The sequence below is a fragment of the Callorhinus ursinus genome, unplaced genomic scaffold (genome assembly GCF_003265705.2).
Source record: "Callorhinus ursinus isolate GAN/ISIS: 27379988/994484 unplaced genomic scaffold, GSC_fseal_2.0 scaffold32, whole genome shotgun sequence".
Taxonomy (NCBI): domain Eukaryota; kingdom Metazoa; phylum Chordata; class Mammalia; order Carnivora; family Otariidae; genus Callorhinus; species Callorhinus ursinus.
The window spans coordinates 14,171,001-14,196,657 of NW_027397094.1; positions in this window are offsets into that span (position 1 = coordinate 14,171,001).

Below are 25,657 nucleotides of genomic sequence, written 5' to 3' on the forward strand. Positions count from 1 at the left end.
CCTCTGGAAAACAGTATGGAGGTTCCTCAAACAGTTGAAATTAGAGCTACCATTCGGTCCAGCAATTGGACTACTGGGTATTTACCCCAAAGATACAAATATAGGGACCCGAAGGGGTACGTGCACCCCAATGTTTATAGCAGCAATGTCCACAATAGCCAAACTGTGGAAAGAGCCAAGATGTCCATCGACAGATGAATGGATAAAGAAGATGTGGTGTATATACACAATGGAATATTATGCAGCCATCAAAAGGAATGAGATCTTGCCATTTGCAATGACATGGATGGAACTGGAGGGTGTTATGCTGAGTGAAATAAGTCAATCAGAGAAAGACATGTATCATATGACCTCACTGATATGAGGAATTCTTAATCCTAGGAACAAACTGAGGGTTGCTGGAGTGGTCGGGGGTGGGAGGGATGGGGTGGCTGGGTGATAGACATTGGGGAGGGTATGTGCTATGGTGAGCGCTGTGAATTGTGCAAGACTGTTGAATCACAGATCTGTACTTCTGAAACAACACAACATATGTTAAGAAAAAAGAAAAAGAAGAAGATAGCAGGAGAGGAAGAATGAAGGGGAGTAAGTCAGAGGGGGAGACGAACCAGGGGAGATGATGGACTCTGAAAAACAAACTGAGGTTTCTGGAGGGGAGGAGGGTGGGGGGATGGGTTAGCCTGGTGATGGGTATTGAGGAGGGCACATTCTGCATGGAGCACTGGGTGTTATGAACAAACAATGAATCATGGAACAGTACACCAAAACAAATTATGTAATATATGGTGATTAACATAACAATAAAAAAATGGAAAAAAAAAAGAAGCATGTGCATACAGAAAGAACTACAGAAATCTGTACAAAATTCCCTTGCATCTTTGGGCAGATATTATTCCATATAAGTACAGGGCAAAGCTTGGGAGAAAACAGCTAGTAGGGAGATGTGAGTTGGATGGACGTTTCTGAGGTGCTACAATTCAAGGAGATATAGAGTTCAAAAAGTCTCAGTAGAGACAGCTTGCTGAACATTCTGGGTATTCTGCTGACACCTAATAAAGCTTATGCCTAGCCCTACAGTAAGGGCTATTCTAGAACTTCCTTAACAAAGCCCCAAAACAGACTTCTGTAGGGTTACACGAATGTGCAAACTGCCTACCTGCCAGAAACCTCAACACTTTTCATAGGAAGACAACAAAATCCAGCTCTCAACAACACAGCATTCATAACATCCAGGCTACAATAAAAAATTACTAGCAATGAAGCAAGAAAATGTGACTAGTAACAGGAAAAAAAAAAAAGAAACAGATACAGAGATAACACATTTGTTGGAATTAGCGGTCAGAACTTTTGAGTCCACTGAATTTTGATCTCAGTTTTCTCTACCAACTACTGTTTTATGCCTACATTCTAGTTCCTGGGGCCACCATTCCAGACTCAGAGTGGAAAGACAGGGCAGATGTCAGATCCTCAAGGATCACAGGACTCACCCACTGTCAGTGAACATTTTCTTCATTTCATCCAATTTGCCAAGTGGAAGCCTAAGTTTAACAGCCATTACCTTGTTAATAGCATTAATATCAAAATTAGCATTCTTTGAGTTGCTAGTAAGTTTGGTCATAGATTTCAAATATTTATTAGTTATTTAGGTACCCTCTTTGGTGAAATGTTTGATTCTTAACTTTGTTCCATTATTTTCCTGAATTGTTTGTCCTTCTCCTAATTTATATGAATTTTTTAGGTACTTTGAAAACTTATATTTTAACTGAAAAATAACTTCTTACCCAAAGACCATCAGAGACTTTTCTATGATTTTTTCCCTAAAATTTCAATGTCTGGCTATTTAGAACTTTACTGTACAGAATGGATTTTTTGCATGTTGTAAAGTTGAAAAATTTCATTTTAAACATAAGGATAAACATTTCAACATGCACGGAACCACATGTTACCATTCTACTTTGTTCCATTACCTATTTTTTTATTCCCATGCCAATGACACATTTCATGAATTACTTTAGCTTTATAATCTATTGTGATATCTTTCAGGAAAAATTTTAAAACAGGGTACCTTTTACAAAATTGTCTTTACTTTTTTTAACCCTTGGCACATTGTTTATTTTTAGTTATTTTTTTATTTTTTTATTATGTTCAATTAGCCAGCATATAGTACATCATTAGTTTTGATGTAGTGTTCAACAATTTGTTAGTTGCATACAACACCCAGTGCTCATATCACAACACATGCCCTCCTTAATACCCATCACCCGGTTACCCCATCCCCCACCCCCTCCCTTCTGTAACCCTCAGTTTGTTTCCTGGAGTCCAGAGTCTCTCATGGTTTGTCTCCCTCTCTGATTTCCCCCCTTCAGTTTTCCCTCCCTTCCCCTAATGTCCTCTGTGCTATTCCTTATGTTCTACATATGAGTGAAAACCATATGAAAATTGTCTTTTTCTGCTTGACTGATTTCACTTCGCATAATCCCCTCCAGTCCCATCCATGTCAAAGCAAATGGGAGGTATTCATCCTTTCTGATGGCTGAGTAACATTCCATTGTATATATGGACTACATCTTCTTTATCCATTCATGGTACTGGCACAAAAACAGACACATAGATCAATGGAACAGAATAGAGAGCCCAGAAATGGACCCTCAACTCTATGGTCAACTCATCTTTGACAAAGCAGGAAAGAACATCCAATAGAAAAAAAGACAGTCTTTTCAATAAATGGTGCTGGGAAAACTGGACAACCACATGCGAAGAATGAAACTAGATCATTCTCTTACACCATACACAAAGATAAACTCTAAATGGATGAAAGACCTCAACGTGAGACAGGAATCCATCAAAATCCTAGAGGAGAACATAGGCAGTAACCTCTTCAACATCGGCCACAGCAACTTCTTGCCAGACATGTCTCCAAAGGCAAGGGATACAAAAGCAAAAATGAACTTTTGGGATTTCATCAAGATAAAAAGCTTTTGCACAGCAAAGGAAACAGTCAACAAAACAAAAAGACAACCCACAGAATGGGAGAAGATATTTGCAAATGACATTTCAGATAAAGGGCTGGTATCCAAGATCTATAAAGAACTTCGCAAACTAAACACCCAAAAAACAAATAATCCAGTGAAGAAATGGGCAGAAGACATGAACAGACCCTTCTCCAAAGAATATATACACACGGCTAACAGACAATGAAAAAATGTTCAACATCACTAGCCATCAAGGAAATACAAATCAAAACCACAATGAGATACCATCTTACACCAGTCAGAATGGCTAAAATTAACAAGACAGGGAACAACAAATGTTGGCGAGGTTGTGGAGAAACGGGAACCCTCGTACACTTTTGGTGGGAATGCAAGCTCGTGCAGCCACTCTGGAAAACAGTATGGAGGGGTTCAAGACGTTAAAAATAGAGCTACCCTAGGACCCAGCAATTGCACTACTAGGTATTTACCCGAAAGATATAGATGTAGTGAAAAGAAGGGGGGGCCGCCTGCATGGCTCAGTCGGTTAAGCGGCTCAGGTCATGATCCCAGGGTGCTGGGATCAAGTCCTACATGGGGCTCCCTGCTCAGCAGGGAGCCTGCTTCTCCCTCTCCCACTCCCCCTGCTTGTGTTCCCTCTCTTGCTGTCTCTTTCTCTGTCAAATAAATAAATAAATCTTTAAAAAAAAGAAAGAAAAGAAGGGGCACCCCAATGTTCATAGCAGCAATGTCCACAATAGCCAAACTGTGGAAGAAGCGGAGATGTCTTTTACTCTTCTTAGGCGTGGTCTCTTCTTCATAGTCTTGAGAATCACTTGACATGTTCTGGTATTACTTAACTCCATAAAGATGTGAAAAAACTGAACTTTTCTGTGTATCACCAAAAAGGATACAGAGTTAAAAATGAATATAACGTGGGATGCCTGGGTGGCTGTCAGTTAAGCATCTGCCTTCAGCTCGGGTCATGATTTCAGGGTCATGGGACTGAGCCCCCCGCATCTGGGTCCCTGCTCAGCAGTGAGTTTGCTTCTCCCTCTGCCCTTCCCCCTGGTTGTGCCCCCTCTCTCTCTCTAATAAACATTTAAAAAATCTTTAGAAAACGAATATAACTTATAGGAAAATCTAGGATTCTGTATTCCAAAAATAAATCCTCTGACTAGATAGATGTTTGATTATTTTTTCCCACCCTCCCAGTCCCCAGGAGTGGGGAGTGTAAATGGTGACCTAGTCTGGGTTGCATGGGCCACGTCTCTTTTTCACTCTTACTACTCCAACACCTGTTCACCCTCCTCCCCAGCCTGATGCTATCAGCTATCCCCCTTGAAGGTTAACCTACTAAATGGTAAAATTGGTGTTCAGCCTGCATCCCTGACCCGTGCCCCACATTGAAGTCTGAACAGCATTTGGTTCTGTCTTCCCTTACTGTTTTTCAGACAGAATCCAGCTAATCTCTGCTTTCCCTGCATTCCCAGTGGGTTCTGTGGAGAGAAAAATGAAGAGGCAAGTTTCAGAAGAGATGTAGAATGTGGAAAATGATTAAGGTTTTACTTTATAATAATTAGTTCTTTCCTCCAAATCAGACTTTCTTTGATTTGGCCAGAAAGTGCCGTTTGGAAATTATACAGTGATTTAATCAAATCTCCTGAGAGTTATGTCCAAGTATTCATCCAGAGTTACAAATGGGGAAATTGGGGTGCAGCGTGCAAGCTAAGGGAATTCTGGCAATCCAGTAATTATTCATGCACAGTAACACCACTGCATTAGCATATTATTCCAATAAATAAATTCTTAGAAGATCAGTAGTTTACATGCCCTGATTAATAATACTAGTGACATAGGCACTAAAGAAAAACCCAAATCAACACAAGTAACACATAATTAGAAAACAGATATTTTTTTAAAAAGATGTCCAAATGCACATTATAAAAATTCAAAAAAGGAGAATGCTAATTAAGTTCAAGTCTTTAACTGCTGGGACTACATCTGATTACAAGCTGTCATGTATTTCCTGGCTGAACTTTTGCATAAACGCTCTTAATTTCCCCTAATGAAACTATGGAAATTGAGAATTCTATTATGAAACTGAAAAAATAAAACCTTTAAAAACAATCACCTTGCAATTCAATCCAACTGTCATCAGTTTAAAAACAAGGTAATCAGGAGTGTCTGACGATGAGGAAAGAGAATAAGGGTTTGCATGGCTACTGGACAGGCAGACTGCCACACTCAGATGAAAGGTAGATCTAGATCCCAGGCTCCAAAGGACCTGCCAGGGGTCAACAGATGATCTTCTGGGGAAACCTCTCCAGTTGTATTCAAAATGTTCTATTTGTGCCACAAGTTTAACTTTCGTCAAATCTGCAAATGATTCATGAGCTTCTGAAGGTGAACATTCTACAGTGGTATTCATAGGAAGGGTTAAGCCTGGAGTAGAGATGAGGGGTGCGGGGAGGTGTGCTGACAGAGGTTCAGCTCAACCCTGATCAGAATAGGGGTGCATAGTACAGTTCAGTTCCCTGCCCTCAGTCACTACTTGAAGCCTGGAGCACTTTCCAGTGATGACCCTGAAGGGCAGAGCCGTCACAGCCCTTGTCCACGCACACCTGCCAGGTGGCACCTGCCACGATTGGCATATCTAGGCCCTTTTCTGGACTGCAGGAAGCCACGCTGCCCTCCTGCATGGTGAGCCCAAAGCACTAGGGAATCCATCTCCCTTGAGAACAGCCTTTGACCAGTGACTCTCGGGAGTTGGTATATAAACACTCCAGCTTCCTCACCCTTCCGCTGCGATAATTCTGAGATGTGTGTTCTATACAGCTTTCAGAGTTCCCCCCAAGGGATGAAGCCCGCATGGAGCTGGTTTAATAACTCCCTCTTACAGGCCATCCTCCCATCCCTATGTCACTTCCCCCAACCCCCTGCTGGTCTTCTCTGTATCTCTCAAGACAACTACTTGCACTTGAGCCCCTTGTCTCAGGGGTCACATGGAGGAAACTGGACTAAGACCAGCCAACACTTGACCCCAACTCCTCAGCACTGGCAATCCTTTATCAGCCATCATATCTTCTGGCTGGTCTTCTTAAAGAATGAATTTACAACAGGAGTTTCCAGAGGTCTCAACAGGTGCAGAGTGGCAACCTAATCTCCACAAGAAGCTGCAGAGGCAGATTTGTTTTCCTCAGGGGTCCCTCAATGGGGAACATCATCAAGCCCAGCCTCGTACTGCACCCTAACTTCTGGAAAGTGTACAATCTTTTTCAGTTTCCACTTCCTCAGAGGGGTCCTCTGCTGAAGACAGTTGGCTCCTCAGGAAGTAGTCAATGTTCTCTGGGCACTGACTGCGTGGCCTTCTGACTCAGGTAAATGGATGCCCGTGTCTGAGTCTCCCAGGGCTGTGGGTAGAGCTATGGTAGTCCCCAGGTCTCAGAAGACTCTTTCCGGAAACCAATTTCTCTCTTTTACAGCCTGTATCTCCACTGAGGCATCTAGGTTTTTCTTCCAGCAAGAACCCGTTAAATAACAAAAATGCAAACAAGTAAATGTGAAGATGTAATTGGCTTTATTAAGTGATTCATGAATCAGGCAGCATCCCATCTAGCAATTTGAGGGAAACTTGGAGGAGTTGTACAAAATGGAAGGTTTTTATAGGAAGAAGGGTGAGGCAAGGAGTTATTAGCAGAAGAAAAGCAAGGCCACTTCCCTTAGAGGGAAGGACAGGGGTCTTACCACACAGATTATCTCAGCTTCTTTGGTGGGGGGGGGGCGGCAAGTGACATATTCTCTCTTTGGTGCTGATCAGAAAATTCAGAACTAATGGCTTAAGACCACATTTCTAGGGGAGGCTGAAACTACAATTAGGTTAGGTATTCAGTCCTGGTTTGTTAACTCAGCCTAAATGACACCATTCTGGGCCTGTGGTTTTCTTTTTGACAAACCAAAATCTCCTGCTTCCTGGGCCATAGCAACTTTATCCACTGGAAGCAACTCTGGTCTTACGGGAAGAGCTGCATTTGGATGCAGAACCTTTGGGTTTGTGTTCTAACTCGAGCTGTGTGACCTTCTACAAATCATTCAGCCTCTCTAACCTTGGTTTTCTCATCAGTAAAATGTTCAAAATTAACAAAATTATACCTAACAGGGTAGTGATGTGAATTAAGAGATGGATGTTTATGACAGTATCTTGTAAATGAAATGAAACCTATGGAGATAGTATTTTTCACTGATCATGTTAGCAAAAATAAAAATGTCTGATAATGCACTGTGCTGGTGGGGAGTGCGGGTGGCCTGGCGGACAGGAACTCGCATACATTGCCACTGGCAATGTAAACTGTTACCACTTCCCTGAAGGAACCTTTGGCCAAAGCTTTCAAAATTACAAAGACGCATGCCCTTTAACCTAGCAATTCCACTCCCTGGAATGTGTTCTCAGAGATATTCATACACGTGCACACATACACTGTGCACACACACACACACATACACAGAAGATATGAATATAAATCACAGCATTGTTTATGATAGAAAAAAAATTTGAGACAACTTAGTCATCCAAATTGGGTGGATGAAATAAGTCACAGTTCAATGGCTCAGTAAAATTCCATGCAATCATTAGAAAGAGCAAACCAGTTCCACATACCCTGACACAGAGTCATCTCTGAAATATCTTGATAAATGGAGGAAAAAAAACAACAGGTGCAGAACACTGTGTATAGGGGTGCCTGGGTGGCTCAGTCAGTTAAGTGTCTGCCTTCGGCTCAGGTCATGATCCCAGGGTCCTGGGATCGAGCCCCGCATCGGGCTCCCTGCTCAGCAGGAAGCCTGCTTCTCCCTCTCCCACTCCCCCTGCTTATGTTCCCTCTCTCGCTGTGTCTCTGTCAAATAAATAAAATCTTAAAAAAAAAGAACACTGTATAGTTTGCAATGGTTTGTGTAAAAATAGTTATACATCTGTGCAAACCTCTGGAAGAATACACAAAACACTGCTGGATAGGAGAATCACACACAGCTGGAGGACCAGAGAGCTGAGGGGGTCTTCTTCTGATACCTTTTTGTACCTTCTGAATCTCATGCCATCTGTAAGTACTACCTATCCAGACAGCACTAAAAAAAAAAACTAGAAGACTGTGTGAAATGTGCAATATTATTAGATCTACTAGCCCATGTGAGTAAACACTGACATCAGTGCTTGCAAAGCAAAATACTGCAGCATAAGATCCTGGACAACTTGTGCAAGAGGTTGCCAGGCTGCAGAGACATCCCAGGCTCCACCCCTAGATGGCGCCACGATGCTCATGAGGTCCTGAGATTCATTCACTCTGGTCTCATCCCTGGGTCACAGCTGCGGGGGGGTAGGAGCGACCTGGTTTCCTCGCATAATGTGGAACTTGGCGGGTGGCCAGCTGGTTAGCATAATAAGATCAAACACTTGCCTCATTTCCTCCCCCTGCATTCCCTTTACACACGCAGACAGGAGCCTACTGCCTGGCTGCATTTGTCAGGAGTTCCACAAGCGGGTGTGTTTGTGCTTACTCCTGCTCTGTATTTGCATATGTTTGTTTTCCTCCCAGTTGGTCGCACTGGGTTGTCTGTGCACGTGGGCTGGGCATCTTGCTGCATTACTTCATGCAGTGTCACCATCTTGGGCTCCAGCTCTCACGGGGACTTCATGGTGCTGAAATGCACCTATTTGGGGCTTCCTTTCAGATTATGAGCACCTGCAGCAGCTGCCACATACAGAGGCATCGCTGGATTTAAGCCCACTTAGTCTGTTCAGGCTGCTATAACAAATGACCATGGACTGGATGGCTTAAACATTAGTTTATTTCTCACAGTTCCAGAGGCTGGAAGTCCAAGACCAAGGTGCCACAGATCCTTGTCTGGTGAGGCCCTCCTTCCTGGTTTGCACAGGGCTGTCTTGCTGTGTCCTCACTAGGCAGAGAGGAAGCAGGGTCTCCTGTCCCTTCTTATAAGGGCCCTAATCCCATTACAGGGACTCAACTCTCAGGACTTCATCACCTCCCAAAGGCCCCACCTCCTAACACCATCCCACTGGAGGTTAGGTTCCAAAATATGAATATGGGGAGGGGGGCAGGGATACAAATAAGTGGTCCATGCACTGACCTACAGTCCCGCAGGGGAATCAAAGACATCTTTCAAGAAAGATCAGCCACGACATAGTTGTTACCTTGAGTACGTGAACTGGTGAAGAGATGACCTTGAGGGTTACGAAGTGTTGTGTGCTAAATCCCAGGGGCATCACAGGCCAGAGTTTCTCAATTCTATTGGACCTGTGCTCCCTTCTTTCAACAAATAAATTGTAACATCCTTCTTACTATTTGGAAATGAAAGCTATAAATAATATTACCACCTACACAGAGAATTTCAATAAAGGAAACCATTATAATTGCAATATATGTTAAACTAGAAGGGAGGTCACTGGTAATACAAGGGTATGTCTTTCCACATGTAAATGCTCAAGTCTGAGCACACTAGAGGACATGGTGCAGCCCCGGGCTCTGTGTACCTCCACGCTGAGTCGCCAGGAATGCAGCGGCTACAGACAATGTGGTGGTGTGTATCACGCTAGTGAATTGCACGGCAGGAGAACAATGGCAGAAGCAACAGAATTTTCTGAAACCAGAAATCACTCCTGATTATGTTCGATACAAAACAGAATCTTATAGTAGAATTCTTAAAAAACTTAAAGCCTGCAAAAAATACTTTGGGTCTATACACCCGAGGAAATTTTCACATATAAAATGGACTTACATAAACATAGATCAGTTTTTCACTGAAAATCATGCAGGATGTGTGGGTAAACTCTTTCTTGGGCATGACTATCCCATGTACTTAAGGATTTTTAGCATTCCTGGCCTACATCTAGATGCCAATATCTACCGGACTCCCTAAGGATTGGACAAAGAAGAAATGCTCACACAAATTTCTACTACACACTGATGGAGCCAGCCTTCTCTGGGCTCTGCCTGGCCCCAAGAATCTCCCCAACTGGCTTCCAAAACCCTTGAGCTCTCCATCCTTAGGGTCACTGGTTTGGGTAACAAGTTTTCTTCACAGCATCATGGCAGAACATACATGTTACCTGGAAGAGCCACTAGCATAGCATGAATTCATACACTGAAACACTAACTGCTACATTACAGCATGCATCCCTGAGGTCATTAAGAATTGGGCAGCAGGGTTCACACCCTAACGATGAAATTCTACAGAGAGGGAACAGGTCCAGATGGGATCGTGAATGTACACAACTAGCCACAGGGGGTATTTGTGCACCTGTCTTCACACTTCTTTTCCCTGTGAGTTCCTGAAAGATGTTTCAAATCTATCACCTAGCATGTTGTGAGGTTGACAACAAAATTTTTTTAAGTTTACATGGTTGAAAAGAATATGATTTCTGGAGTATTATTCATATTGTCATTTTAAGAAATAATTATATTTATCTTTTATATCCTATGGAATCTAAATACCAAAGTGGTTTGATACCATCCCAGTATTTTCTATTATAGAAATTTTCAAACATACAGGAAAGTTGAAAGAACTTTACATTGAAGACCCATATACCTGCCACCTAGATTCAACAACTAAACTTTCTGTACTTATATATCCATCCATCTCTCCATCACTATATCCAAATATCAATCCATCTTACTTTTATGCATTTCAAAGTAAGTTGAAGACATCAGACACTCCTCAAAACACTCCAGCATACATACTGATGAGGGAGCAGAAGGCTAGCTAAAGACAGGCAGAAGGTGACACCCCACAAACCACCCCCCCCACGGGATATATGTGACATCCCTCAGGCACTCCTGACTGCCCTAAAGGAAAAACAAATAGTTAATTTATAGAGATTATAATCCTGCAAGACTTGAGTCTCCCTCAGTTTACAAAAGTCTTAGCAATTTATAAGAACAAAGCATTTCTATCAATGGTCTAGCTTCCAGAAGGGAATGTAGATACAGTTAAATGTCCTTATAACCTGCAGCCCATTGACAGAAACTTGAGGAAGGCAAAGTGTAATGTTTCTCCAGGAAGTTCCCAACTATCTTACTGTTAATGCCTTACTAGAAGGAAAAACAACTTTAACTTGACAACTGCAAGGCCTCAGGTATCTTGAAAGTCCTCTTCTACATATGAAAGTTCCTTTGAAACCTCCCTTTTCCCTTGCCTCCCCCAACCCCATAGTATATAATCAGCCACCCCTCACAACCCTGAGACAGCAGCTCTTTCTGCCCATGGGCCTTGTCCCCATGCTTTAATAAACCACCATTTTGTACCAAAGACGCCTCAAGAGGGTCGTCGGCTCTGGACCTCACCCCACCGAACCTCACCTATATTCCAAAACTACATCACATATCATTAATTAGAATCCCATATCTGCTTACAGATTTTTTTCTTTTGAGTTAAATTGATATAATGTACAAATCTTTTTTCACTTGAACCTTGAACCCCTATAAAAATACAGTACATTAACTTCACTGCAGAAAGATTCCTGTATGCCTTCCCAGTAACTCTCCATCCCCATTCCCTCAAAGTTCTGATTTTTTCTTACCACACAATAGTTTTGCCTATGCTAGAACTTCATATAAATGGAGTCATACAAGAAGTACTCTTTCACTCAGCAAGTTTCCAACATTCATCCATATTGCTGTATCAATCAGTAGCCCATTCCATATTACGGTGGAGTAGTATTCCATTTTATGAATTTACAACAATTCTGCTTTCGATAGACACTGAACTTGTTCCAGTTTGGGGGTATTACAAATTAAGCTGCTATGAATATTCTTGTACAAGCCTTTTTGTGGACATATATTTTCACTTCTCTTGGGTAAAACCTGTGATAGAATTTGGACTACATTAAGATTTTCCTAACAACAATGTATGAGAGGTCTATGTGTTGCTGAGAATAACTGACCTCCATTATGATATTAACAATATTAAATCTTCTAATTCATAAATATGGATTTTCCATTACTTTAGTTCCTTTTTCATTTCTCAACAATGCTTCATAGTCTTCAGTGCACATCTTTTATTAAATGTATTCCTAAGTAATTTAATTTTTAATTCTTTTGAAGATAGTTTTTCAATTTTATTTTTGTTTTTTTGCTATCTGTATATAAAAATACATTTAACTTTGTGTCCTACAACCTTGTTAAATTCATTTATTGGTTCTACTATTTGTTTTGTAAATTTCTTAGACTCTTCTGTGTAAACAATGATGCCATATGCAAAAAGAGACAGTTTTACTTCTTCCTGACTTTCATGTCTTTTATTTATTTATTTTTTTAAAGATTTTATTTATTTATTTGAGAGAGAGAGAATGAGAGATAGAGAGCATGAGAGGGAAGAGGGTCAGAGGGAGAAGCAGACTCCTTGCTGAGAAGGGAGCCCGACATGGGACTCGATCCCGGGACTCCAGGATCATGACCTGAGCCGAAGGCAGTTGCTCAACTAACTGAGCCACCCAGGCGCCCCATGTCTTTTATTTATTTTTCTTACATTATCACACCAACTAGAGCCTATAACACAACACTGAATGGGAGTGATCAGAGACAGCATCCTTGCTTTGTCTACAGTCTTAGGGGGAAGGGTTCATTGTTTTACCATATGAAAGATTTCAATCTAAAATGGACCTGAAGGATATGAAATGGAGAATTTCACACACGTGCCCTCAGAAGAAGAGAGACTAATTTCCCAAAAATGCCTGATTTACAGAATACCAAGACTTATCTGCTGACCAATGAACATCCACAAAGAATCTCTTCCCATCCTCAAGTCAGTGAATTTACCACTGGGACTCTGGCTGGATTTCCCTTTTTGCACTCCTAGCCCATAAATACAACCTGCCCCAAACCCTCAACAGAACTGCGTACAGCTTGTTACAGCATGCACCCCAAACTGTAATTCCTCTTGCATTCTATTTTTTTTTTTTTAAGTAGGCTCCACACCTAATGTGGGCTTGAACTCACAACCCTGAGATCAAGAGTCACACGCTCTACACTCTACCAGCTGAGTCAGCCCAGGTGATCCTCCTCTGCTATTCTTGAATAAATTCAATTTCTAGTAATTCAAGATTGCCAGTTTACCTCTTCATCTAGGTTGACAACTCTTAAGTATGATGTTAACTGTACATTTTTTTTAGATTTTATTTATTTATTTTAGAGAGAGAGAGAAAGAGCGTAAGTGGGGGAAGGAAATAAGGGGAGGGAAAGGGAGAGGGAGATAACCTCTAGCAGACTCCGTGCTGAGCACAGACCCGGACACGGGGAGAGCCTGATATGGGGCTCAATCCCATGACCCTAAGATCATGACCTGAGCTTAAACCAAGAGTCGGAAGCTCAACCAACTGAGCCACCCAGGCGCACCAGATGTACATTTTTATAGATGATCTTTAATAGAACGAGGAAGGTCTCCTACATTCCCAGTTTGTGGAGCACTTGCATCATAAAAGGATGCTGTATTTTGCTAATTATTTTTACTGTATCCATTAAAATTATATGATTTTCCTCCTTTAGTCTATTAATAGGGTGAATTTTATTGATTAATTTTTGAACAGCAAACCAACATTCTATACCTGAGGCAAACCTTATGTGGTAATGATGTATTATCCTTTTTATGTTCTGATTTGATTTGGTATGTTTTTTTCTTTGAGGTAATTTTCCTTCTCTGTTCCTGAGTGATACTGGTTTGTAATTTTATTTTTCCTTTCTACTATTCTTTGGGATGTCTTTGTTAAGTGTTGGTATATGGTATTGGTAGGCTAGTCTCATAAAATGGGTTGGAAAATGTTCCTCTATTTGCTGAAAGAGGTTTTATAAGATCGGTGTCATTTTCTCCTTAAACATTTGGTAGAATTTAGTGGTGAAAAACTCCTGACCTGCAGTTTTCTTTGTGGGAAGTTTTTTGATAATTCAATTTCTCTTTTTATATTTACTATTTAAATTTTCTCTTTCATCTTGGTGGTAAATTTTAGTTTCTAAGGAGTCTATTTCATCTAATTTATCAAACTGTTGATTTAAAACTGTTCATAATATCCCTTTAACTTATTTTAACATCTGTAGGATTTGGAATCATACAAGAAGTACTTGTATGTACAAGAACTTCCCTTTCATTCCTGGTATTGGTGATTTGCATTCTCTTTTTTTTCCCTAAATCAATCTAGTTTGGAGTTTATCAATTTTGCTGATCTTTTTAAAGAACCATCTTTTGATTTTATTTTTTATCTTTTATTGTGTTGATTTTTGCTCTTTATTACTGTTTTCCTTGTATATACTTTGCGTTTATATTGCTCTTCTTTTTCTAGCTTCTTAAGTTGGAACTTTAGGTTGTCCATTTGATGCATGTCTGCACAATATTTTAAAAAAGAAACCTTGTATCTTGAGTATATTTTGCCATGCAAAGTGCTTCCTTCTTTTTATCAAAACTGTTTTCCAACCGGATTGTAGTCTCCCTTTAACAGATGTATGACTATAAAAGGGATTTCATTAATGAAATTATTCAATCTACACTTAACCTATAATATATATTGTGAGTGAACAAACCAGACCAGCTTTTCTTTAACTTAAAAAATTATTTATATAAATATACGTGAACAAGAGAATGACAATAAATGAAGAGATGGAAATCTCTCTCATTCACTTATTCTTTCATTTAACAGGTGTTTATTAAGCACATGTTATGTACAATGTACTCTGCTAGGTATTTCAGGATAATGGTTAAATATTTCATGGTCTAACAGTCTGACAGGGAGATAAACATGAATTTGGAGAGTGAAGGTATCATGTGCAATGGTTGGGCATTTAGGAAAGGAGTAGAGAGTTTCAGTTGTTGGAACATAGTTTCATGTGTGGGTGTAAGGACAAAGATTTAATGAGGTGCCCCAGGGATGGCCTTGAAGGCAGGACTGAAGAATCGGTTGGATAAATTATGGCTTGACAAACAAAACTTCAACGTATAAAAATGAATTTATAGTAATCACAGTCACTACTGTTTCTTCTATCCCACTGTAACAATGCAAAATGCATAAAAAGTATAAGTTAGCCTCCACCAGTTTTTCCCAATGCCTTCTGGAGAGTTAACCTTTCTATCAAGAGAAGGTGACATTTAGACAACTAGCTACAAAAGAATGAAACTGGACCACTTTCTTACACCATACACAAAAATAAACTCAAAATTGATTAAAGACCAAAGTGTGAGACCTGAAACCATAAAAATCCTAGAAGAGAGCACAGGCAGTAATTTCTCTGACACCAGCCACAGCAATATTTTTCTAGATATGTCTCCTAAGGCAAGGGAAACAAAAGAAAAAATAAACTATTGGGACTACATCCAAATAAAAAGTTTCTGTACAGCAAAGCAAACCGTCAAAAAAACAAAAAGACAACCTACTGAATGGGAGAAGGTATTTGCCAAGGACATATCCCATAAGGGGTTAATATCCAAAATATATAAAGAACTTATACCACTTAACACCAAAAAAAACAAAACAAAACAAAACAAAACCCAAGTAATCGGATTAAAAATGGGCAGAGGACCTGAACATACATTTTTCCAAAGAAGATACACAGATGGCCAACAAACACATAAAATATGCTCAACATCACTAATCATCAGGGAAATGCAAATCAAAACCACAATCACCTCACATTTGTCAGAACGGCTAGGATCAGAAAGACAAGAAATAACAAGTGTTGGTAAAGATGTGGAGTAAAAGGAACTCTTGTGTTGGGGACAAAAATTGGTGGAGCCAGTGTGGAAAACAGTGTGGAATGTCCTCAAAGAATTTAAAATACAAATACCATGACTCAGTAATTCCACTATTGGGCTACTTACTCAAAGAAAATGAAAACACCAATTCAAAGGGATACATACCCCTATGTTTATCGCAGCATTATCTACAATAGCAAGCAGCCCAAATGTCCACCATAGATGAATGGATAAAGTGGTATATATATACACAATGGAATGTTATTCAGCCATAAAAAAATGAAATCTTGCCATCTGCAACAAACGTATGCTAAGCAAAATAAGTCAATCAGAGAAAGACAAATACCATATTACCCCACTCATATGTGGAACTTAAGAAACAGAACAAATGAGCAATGGAAAAAAAGAGAGAGACAGAAATCAAGAAACAGACTCTTAATTACAGAGAACAAACTGATGGTTACCAGATGGGAGGTGGGTAGAGGGATGGGGGAAATAAAGAATGGGGATTAAAGAGTACAATCATCATGATAAAAAAAATTAAATAAATTTAAAAATAAAAAATAAAAGCAACCCTACCAAGGGCTTATAAAAGGTTTAAACCAATCCTACGAAGAGCTTCAGATTCCAGTTGATTTTCTATCATGGCATGAAGTTCAGAGATGGATCATCCAGGGCAAGTACAACTGCTCAAAAATGCCATCAAGTATTTGGATTCCATTTTAAAAAATAAAACTGAAAATTTCTGGCTTTCGGCCTTTGTGATCATTGTTAAAATACAGCTGCTGTAACTCCAGCTCCGAATCCAAGTTACAGGCAGAAAGAGGAAGGCATGCAAAGGGCAAGAGTATTTCTTCATGAGGTTTTGCCCTTTCACGATAGAAACACAGAGCAAAGTAGGAATAGAAGAAAAATTAGAAGAAATAGAAGGACATTTTCTCAACCTAATAAAGAGCATCTACAAGACCACAGCAGTGGTGAAATACTGAATGTTTTCTCCTCAATATCAGGAAAGAGACAAGGATGTGTGTTCTTACCACTGCCACTCAATATTATACTGGAGGTTCTTCATAGGCCAGTTAAGTAAAAAAAGGATTAAGAAATAAAAAAGCATCAAATTGGAAAGAAAGAATTAAAACTGTCTCAATCTGGAGATGATAGGATATTGCACACAGAAAATCCTGAGGACTCTACTAAAAATCCATCAGAATAAGTAAGTTCAGAAAGATGGCAGGAGATAAGATAAACATATAAAACTAAATTTTATCTCTATACACTTGCAATGAACCTGAAAATGAAATTAAGAAAACAACTGCATTTATAATCACATCAAAAAGAAAAAATATGTAAGAATAAGTTTAGTAAGTGTAAAACTTACACTGAAAACTACAAAATGTTGAAAGAAAATTAAAAGCTAAATAAATGGAAAGCATCCCATGTGCCTGGATCAGAAGACTTAATATTATTAAGATGGCAGTACTTTCTAAATTTACAGATTCAAAATAACTTGAGGTTATTAAAAACTCAGCTGCCTTTTTTTTTTTGAAATTGACAAGCTGATCCTAAAATTCATATAGAAATTTAAGGGACCCCCCAAAAAGCTGAAACTACCTTTAAAATAAGAACAAAGTTGGTGGGCTCAAATTTTCTGATTTTGAAACTTACTATAAAGCTATTTACCAAGACTACAACTGTGACCTAAGGATAGACATACAGACCACTGTAAATAGAATTCAGAGTTCAGAAATACACCCTTACATTTACGGTCAAATGATTTTCAACAAGGATGCCAAGACAATTAAATGGGGGAAAGAATAGCCTTTTAAACAAATGGTTCTGGGACAAGTAGATATCTACATGAAAGAAAAAATGAAGTTGGACCCTTTTCTCATATAGCACACACAAAAAGTAACTCAAAATGGATTACAGGCATCAATGTAAGGGTTAAAACTATAAAACTCTTACAAGAAATATAAGAGTAAATCTTTACGATCTTGGGTTAGGCAAAAGCACAAGTAACCAAAAGGGGGAATAACAAAAAAATTGACAAATTAGACTTCATAAAAATGTAAAGCTTTTGTGCTGCAAATGATACAAAGAAAGTGAAAGTACAACCTACAGAGTGGTAGTAAATATTTGCAAACTATGTATCTGATAAGGGATTTATAGCGAAAATATGTGAAAAACATAAAACTCAGTAACAAAAAGATAAATAACCCAATTAAAATTGGGTGAAGGAGTTTAACAGACATTTCTCCAAAGAAGGTATACAAATAGTCAATAAGCACACAAAAAATGCTCAATAACAATTAGACTTCATTTCACTCCCATTAGGATGGCTATAATCAAAAAGACAGACAACAGTGTTGGCAGGGATGTGGAGAAATTGTAACCCTCATACATAGCTGGTGGAAATGTAAAATGGTGCAGCTGTTGTGGGAAATTTGGCAGTTCCTCAAAATGAGGACATACTGAAACAAAGAAGAACCATATGACCCAGCAATTCCACTTCCAGGTATATGACCAAAAGAACGTGTATTTATTCCCACTGTTAGAATCTCTCCCACGGTTAGAAGCAAATTATTAGGCTGCATCAAACATTCCATGTTTCAAAACCTTCAGAAATCGGGCATCATTAGAATGATTTGTTTTCACAAATGTATTCTACAAGTTTGGAATTTGACTGGTTTGTGGTTTTGCCTATGATGCATATAGGAATTTGTCAAAAGAAGTATATTTAAAATAACATTGAACATATTTTTCATATGTCTTATTTTAAATCCATTTTATAGCTTTTGCTCTGTCACATTAAGCCTCTAGCAAGCATAAGCAGAGCTGAACTTCAATCTTAAATTTTTTCTCTAGGCTATTACCACTTATTATCTTACAGAATCAAAGACATCACAATGTCTGTGCTGTGAGAGAATTTGCTCTTCTTAGAGACACAGAGCTATAATGAGATGCTTGCTGCTATTTCTTCTAATTCCTAAAACTATGATAGTGTGATTTATATTTATTTTAATCTCCTCTCCACTTGGACTAGATGCAAAATGGAAGTAACTGAAATGCAGTCAATGAAAAACAGACCAGTAGGATGCCTCATTTTTGCTGAGTTTTGCCTGGTATGATAATGCAGGTTCATTCTTAAAGCTCTGAGCCAGCTTGGGGCCTGACTCTCTTGGAAATGGCCAATTTCATTTAGGTAAGTAAAGGATAAAGTGAGGTCATAACAGAGATTGCTGCAAAACAGTGCCCAGAAGCCACAAACATGAAGTATCTGATTGAAATCAGACATTCTTGTCCCTTAGCTGATGCTGTATTAGTGAAAGATCTTAACTCGTTTCCTATCTTGATGGGCTTTGGGGCAAATGGACATAATTGTCAGTCATTCAGGACTCTCCTTTTGTAATTGTTTCTGGATCTCTCACGGGGATAGATTCCACAGCTACCCAATTTGGGTCACATTTTACAAAATTGTTGAGTCATACTTTTTTTTCTAGATTGCAAAGATGAATCTACATTTTTCCAGGAAAACATCAAGGAAAAACAAGTAAGTAACTTAGGAAATGATTTCCACGATAACATTTTGAGAAGACAGAGGCAACAGAGGCAATGCTTGCTACTAGAGAAAATTTATTTCCGATGACCTCATCCCAAAGTAAACCCCTATAAGCACAGGTTCTGCCAACATATGTCAGTGTAGAGCTGCACAAAGAATGGCTTGGGCTCGGGGTTTCTGTTTGTCTTCTGTCTGGCTTCCAGTTAAATAACAGCACACAGCCGGCTCTCCAATGATGGTCTATTACTCCCCATATGTGCACCTCACCACTCCAGGCAGAAAAGGCCAGGGCAGATAGGACAGAGAGAGCAGACCGGATCTGAAAAATGCCTGAGTCCGTGGCTTGTCCTTCTTAGGGTGTGTGCACATGTGCACAAGCATGCACACATTCCATTCTGGATCTCTCATTTCTTGGTGAACTCCATACTCTACTTACTTCATGGTCTATGCGGTACTGTTGCTTTCTGGCTGTTTGATCTCTACCTCCTTTCACTACCGCATTTCATCTGGATTTGATCTAGCCATCCTGCACCTTTATATTACATGTTAGGAAGACAATCTAATTAAACCCATTGCTACACTGGTTTTTAAATTCTGTGACTCCTGGAGTCATCCTTTCTTACGCATCCTCCCAGCCGCTGATTCCTGGAAGTACGGGTTATCTGTGATCATAATCAGTTCTAGAAGATTTTGTGGAGGGAAATTTAGGATGGAGAGGCCGCTACTTATTTCCCCATTTTCCCTGCTCAGCAGGGAGCCTGCTTTCCCTCTCCCCCTGCTCGTGCTCTCTCTCTCTCTAAATAAAATCTTTAAAAAAAAGATGATCACTGGCCTAACAGTCTCCAAGCCAATGCTTCATATTTTAGATTTCTACCATGGCAGCATTTCACTTCTGGTACCAATTTTGGTACCAGGTACTTATTTCTACATAACAAACCACAACCAAAATTAGCGAAGTAAAAGGATTAGACATTAGAAAGAGAGATCTCGTGGTAAATTTGAATCTATTATTATTATTATTATTTTGTATGACTCAGGAAAATTAACATTTTTTCCCAGATGTTAGGACATGACTACACACAAGTTTGTAACGGAAGTCAGTGATGAAGATTTAAAATGGAAGACAGTGATGAAGATGTGAAATGAGACTAATTCCTAAAGTGGAAACTACTGCTTTATAGTTACAAGTACACTGTATAGTTACAAGTACTATATTGTCTTAGGTTTGCATCCAGCTTTGTATTTCCTCCCAGTACCTGCCATGTCTATTGTTTCCTTTTTCCCTCAGGAAGGTCCTATGAGAAGTTATTTTGCATCCATTAATTTCTACTATCAATCTTGAGGTCTTACAGGTCAGTTTGAATGTCCTAGCATATATATTGGATATTATATAATATAGCAAAGGGATTCCCTCCTAATGTCTAGTTTGGGACTGTCTCCATCTGACCACACTGACTCCTAGGGAGGCGAGTTCCCAATATGTCACGGGATACAACAGCGAAGCATCTTCACTTAGCATCCGTCCACACATATAACTTCATGCCAGCCGTTGGCCAGTTATGGCAGGTTGCTGGATTACCACCAGATCTCCTCCATCCTTCTTGATATCCTCCTCCAATGTGCAAAGTAAAAGGACAATCTCTCCCATGAGTGTTGCTGTTTAAACAGTCAAGTACAAGGCATTTCATATTGATTTCTAGCTGGACATAATTTCTATGTGTAGGGGAGGAAAAATAACTTTCCCTCTACTCTTCTCAATTCTTGGCTAAGACCCCTGTAATAATAGACTAACAAGAAAAAAACAAACAAATTTATTGACCTGTACACCTCATGTCTACATGGGAGATACTCAGGGGAAAATGACTAACTCCTTTTCTGACACCTGGTAGCTACACTTGCCCTGAACACAGCAGAATGTATCAACTTGTCAGAACACTATGTTGTACACCTGAAGCTAATGTAATATTGTGTGTCAACTACACTCAAATTTAAAATAAATAAATACATACATACATACATACATACATACATACATACCATCTTAATAGGAAAAAGGGAGGGGAAATGTAGGCCTCTTAGGGGAGAGTGAATCATTTTTAGGAAAGGTGAATGGGCCCTCAGAAGAATAGAAGGGAGGTATGCTAGTTTGGGACACAGTTTGCGTGTGGTGTTGACTTCTAGTCTCCTCACCTGTGAGAGGAGTCGATCTTTCCCGGTTGATGAAACTCCCCAAGGAGGATCTATGACAATTTAGTTCCTTATAGAGGATCCGTCTTTAGGCAGATAAGCTTCTCTCTGCATTTGCCATTTTTCAAGTGCCCACAGTTCAAAATAATCAATAAACCAAAGCAGCATATTTTGGGGTGGCATACCCTGAACTCCTACACTCACATTTTGGAATGGCGTATTCTGCTACCCCTCACATGCTACCGCATTAGTGTATTTTGTTGTCTTATCTGACTGGATTTGGAGCTTGCTTTTGTTAGTGTGATGACTCACTGCCACTTAAGTTTAGTCCAAAAGGAAAAAGTGCTTGTTGGAAGATAAAAATGCCCAACTTGGCAGTGAGATAATAGAGTTCAAAAACATTACCTTGCTTCTATTTTAAAAAGGTCCGAGGCAGCAAAATATGATCATCCCTTTATTTCTGGCATGTTGTTTATAAACTGTCAGCTTCGAAGATCTTTTAATACGTATTTTGAAGAGAAAAGCACATTAAATATACCTCCAATTAGAAAGTAAATCTTGAGTTTTCAGAGGGAAAAGATCTATAAAAGAAATCACTGAACTACCTACATCATTAATAAGAGCTCTGCTGGCATGAAAAGCATATATAAAATATCATTTACCTCAAGCACATTATACTGGAATGAGAACCGGCCCAGTTATATAATTTAATATGACCTTAATTAACTGCAATCACATTCTGGAATTAAGTCAAAGAGAAGTAGCTAAAGATACAGCTAAAGATACAGAAGCTCACAATGGAAAAACAGGGGGCCTCCAAAGAGACCTGGCTAATATTTATTAAACATCGGAGTCAAATACTTTTCTAAGAGCTTTACATGAATTAACTCATTTTATTCCCAAAACAACCTTATGACCATTATCACCTCCATTTTACAGGTGAGAATGCTAGAGCACAGAAAGATTGGCCAAGGTGCCATAGCTAAATGTGACAGGGCCAGAATGCAAATCCAGATGATCTAGATCAAGATTCCAAATGTGGTATTTACACTTCATCTGTGTTTTTAATTAAATCACAGGTTCAGACTTCTAATAAAAACATATTTGACTACTCTCCTGTAAATAACAATTATAAATGCTGGATAAAATACTAAAAACAATACTTGAAGGTATTGATGAGCAAAGAAAGCAAGCTGACAATGGAGAACATGCAATCAAAGAAGGGAACCACTTCTATGAAATGCATATTTATGTAGCTTTTCCCCTGAGGACACCTCCAGGTCTTCATAACCTTTAACAGAACTCAAGTAGAAAGATCCAGATGTATTGATCTGAGGGGACAGGAGACGGAAATTGGGGGAAAATCCTGAAACAGGAAAAATTATCGTAAGGGGAGTCCCAATCCTTGGCTGTCCCTGAACTGCACATGTGTGGGGTAAGGCAAAAAATCTACCCTGAAAGGCCGAGATGGCTGAATAGAGATTTCAGCAATGCCCCCATAATGAGGAGACTGAGCTTAGGTTTGTGTCCAGCTCTAGTAGAGAGGCATGGAAAACACACCTTGCTTTCACTGGACACCAGAAGAGCCATGCTTTAGGAGTAAAGATCATATCTCAGGAGTAGTTTTCCCTACCCTACCATTAAAAACAACAAAGAGACCTACTTTAACAAAGCCTAAACCCAAGAGCCTACATAAGACCAAGAGTCTCTACAAGTCTATCACCAAGATAGACACTGTGCAGGGTTATAAAACAAGTCCCAGTAATTTCAAAGGACTGAAATCATATAGAGTATGTTCTCTGACTACAAGAGAATTAAGTCAGAAATCAGTAACATTAGGATAATCAACATATCTCCAAATATTTGGAAATTGACACCTTTCTACAAAGCCCATGGGTCAAAGAAGAAATCACAAGAAAAAAAATTTTTTTAAAGATTTATCCATGTATTTGAGAGAGAGAGAGAGAGAACATGAGTGGGAGGGGCAAAGGGAGAGGGAAAGAATCCCAAGCAGACTCCCTGTTGAACAGGGAGCCCAATGCAGGGCTCGATCTCATGACCCTGAGACCAAGACCTGAGCTGAAACCAAGAGTCAGATGCTCAACTGACTGGGTCACCCAGGCACCCCCACAAAGAAAAATTTTAAAATATTCCATGAAAACAATGCATAAGAAAGCTGACATAACTATATTAATACCAAACATTATAGGATTTAAGACAATGGGAGGGGTACTTAATAATAATGAAAGGTTGAATTCATTAAGAAGATATAAAAACTCTATGTGCCTATGTATCTAATAAGAGAGGTATAAACAGAAATTTGCAGATCTAAAGGGAGAAAGAAATAATTACACAACTGCAATTAGGTAGCTTATTTTTTTGTTTCTATTTATTCATTTTTTGGAGAGAGAGCACATGAGCGGGGAGTGGGTGGCGCAGAGGGAGAGGAGGGAAGAGAATCTCAAGCAGACTCCCCACTTAGCACAGAGCCCAACACAGGGCTTGATCTCACAACACTGAGATCATGACTGAGCCAAAATCAAAAGTCGAACACTTTACCAACTGAGCCATCCAGGTGCCCCTTGATTGGATATTTTAAAACCTCTTCCATCTCAGTAATTAACAGAACACTTAGGCAGAAAAACCAGTAAGAATATAACAGATTTTAGCAGCAATAACAACCACCCTGATCTAACTGATATTTAACAGAACATTATACCTAATACCTGGAAAATCTTTTCAGACCTACTTGAAACATTCCCCAAGACAGACTACATGCTGGGTCATAAAGTAAGTCTTAATAAATTTCAAAGGATCAAAAATTATGTTCTCTACTCATGATAGTATTAAACTAGAAACTAATAGTAATAAGATATCTAGAAAATGGCAGGATATTAAAAAATTAAGCAAGACATTTCTAAATAATCCACATAAGTCAAAGAACAAATCACAAGAGAAATTAGAAAATACTTTGAAATAAATGAAAGCAAAGATGCAATATATCAAAATTTGGGGGGATACAATTAAAACAGTGCTTGAAATGAAAATTATAGCATGAAAGGCCCACATTTTTTTTAAATGGTAAGTTTTAACAATCTAAGTTTTCATTTTAAGTTTTTTTAAAAAAAAAGAACAGAAGAAACTCAAAGTTAGTTGAAGAAAGCACACATTAAAAATAAGAGCAAAAATCAATGAAACAGAAAATGGAATTAACAGAAGAGAAAAGATCAATTAAATTAAAAACCTTTAGTTAGACCAAATAAGAAAAGAACAGGGTAGACACAAATTACCAATATCAGGAATGAAGAGGGGGTATTACTATGATCCTACTGGCTTTTAAAGGATATATGAAAAACTTCATGTTGATGAACTGGACATTTTAGCTGAATTGGAAAAATTCCTCAAACAACACAACTCACAAAGACGGACTCAGAAGAAACAGAAAACCAGAACAGTCCTATACCTAATAAAGAAATTAAATGTGGAATCAAAATCAATTAATCAAACAAACAGATCTTTCCACAAGGAAAACTTCAGACCCAAATGATTTTACTGGTGAATTAAAACCAGAGTTAGAGAACTGAAGAGGAAGGAACAGTTTCCAACCCATTTCTTATGGTCAGCATAATCCTGACACCAAAACTTAACAAGGACATTACAAGAAAAGATGCAAACATTCTCAATAAAATATTGGCACAAAGAATCCAGAAATATTTTTAAAAGATAATACATCATCACCATGTGAGATTTATCTGAAGGCTGCAAGATTATTTAAACATTCAAAAAATCAATGTAATTTGGCATAGTAACATACCAAATATGAGAATAAAGGAAAAATCATAGGATAATTTCCACAGAGACAGAAAAATCATTTGGAAAAAAATGCATTCTCGTAGAGAATAATGAAATTCCTTAGCAAACAGGAATAGATAGGACTTCTTCAATCTTGTAAAGGACCTCTATGACAATCTACAAAATCATAAAAAATGGTATAAGGGAGCGAAATGATTTTCCCTCTATTCTTCTGAGTTCTTGTCTGAGACACCTGTAATAAAAAACAGATTATCAAGAGAAAAATAAACAGAAGTTTATTAACATGTACATGTGGGAGATACTTAAGGAAAAATGAGCAGCTCTCTGAGGTTTCTCAGAATTTAGATTTATATACCATCTTAATAAGTGAAAAGGAGGCGTGATA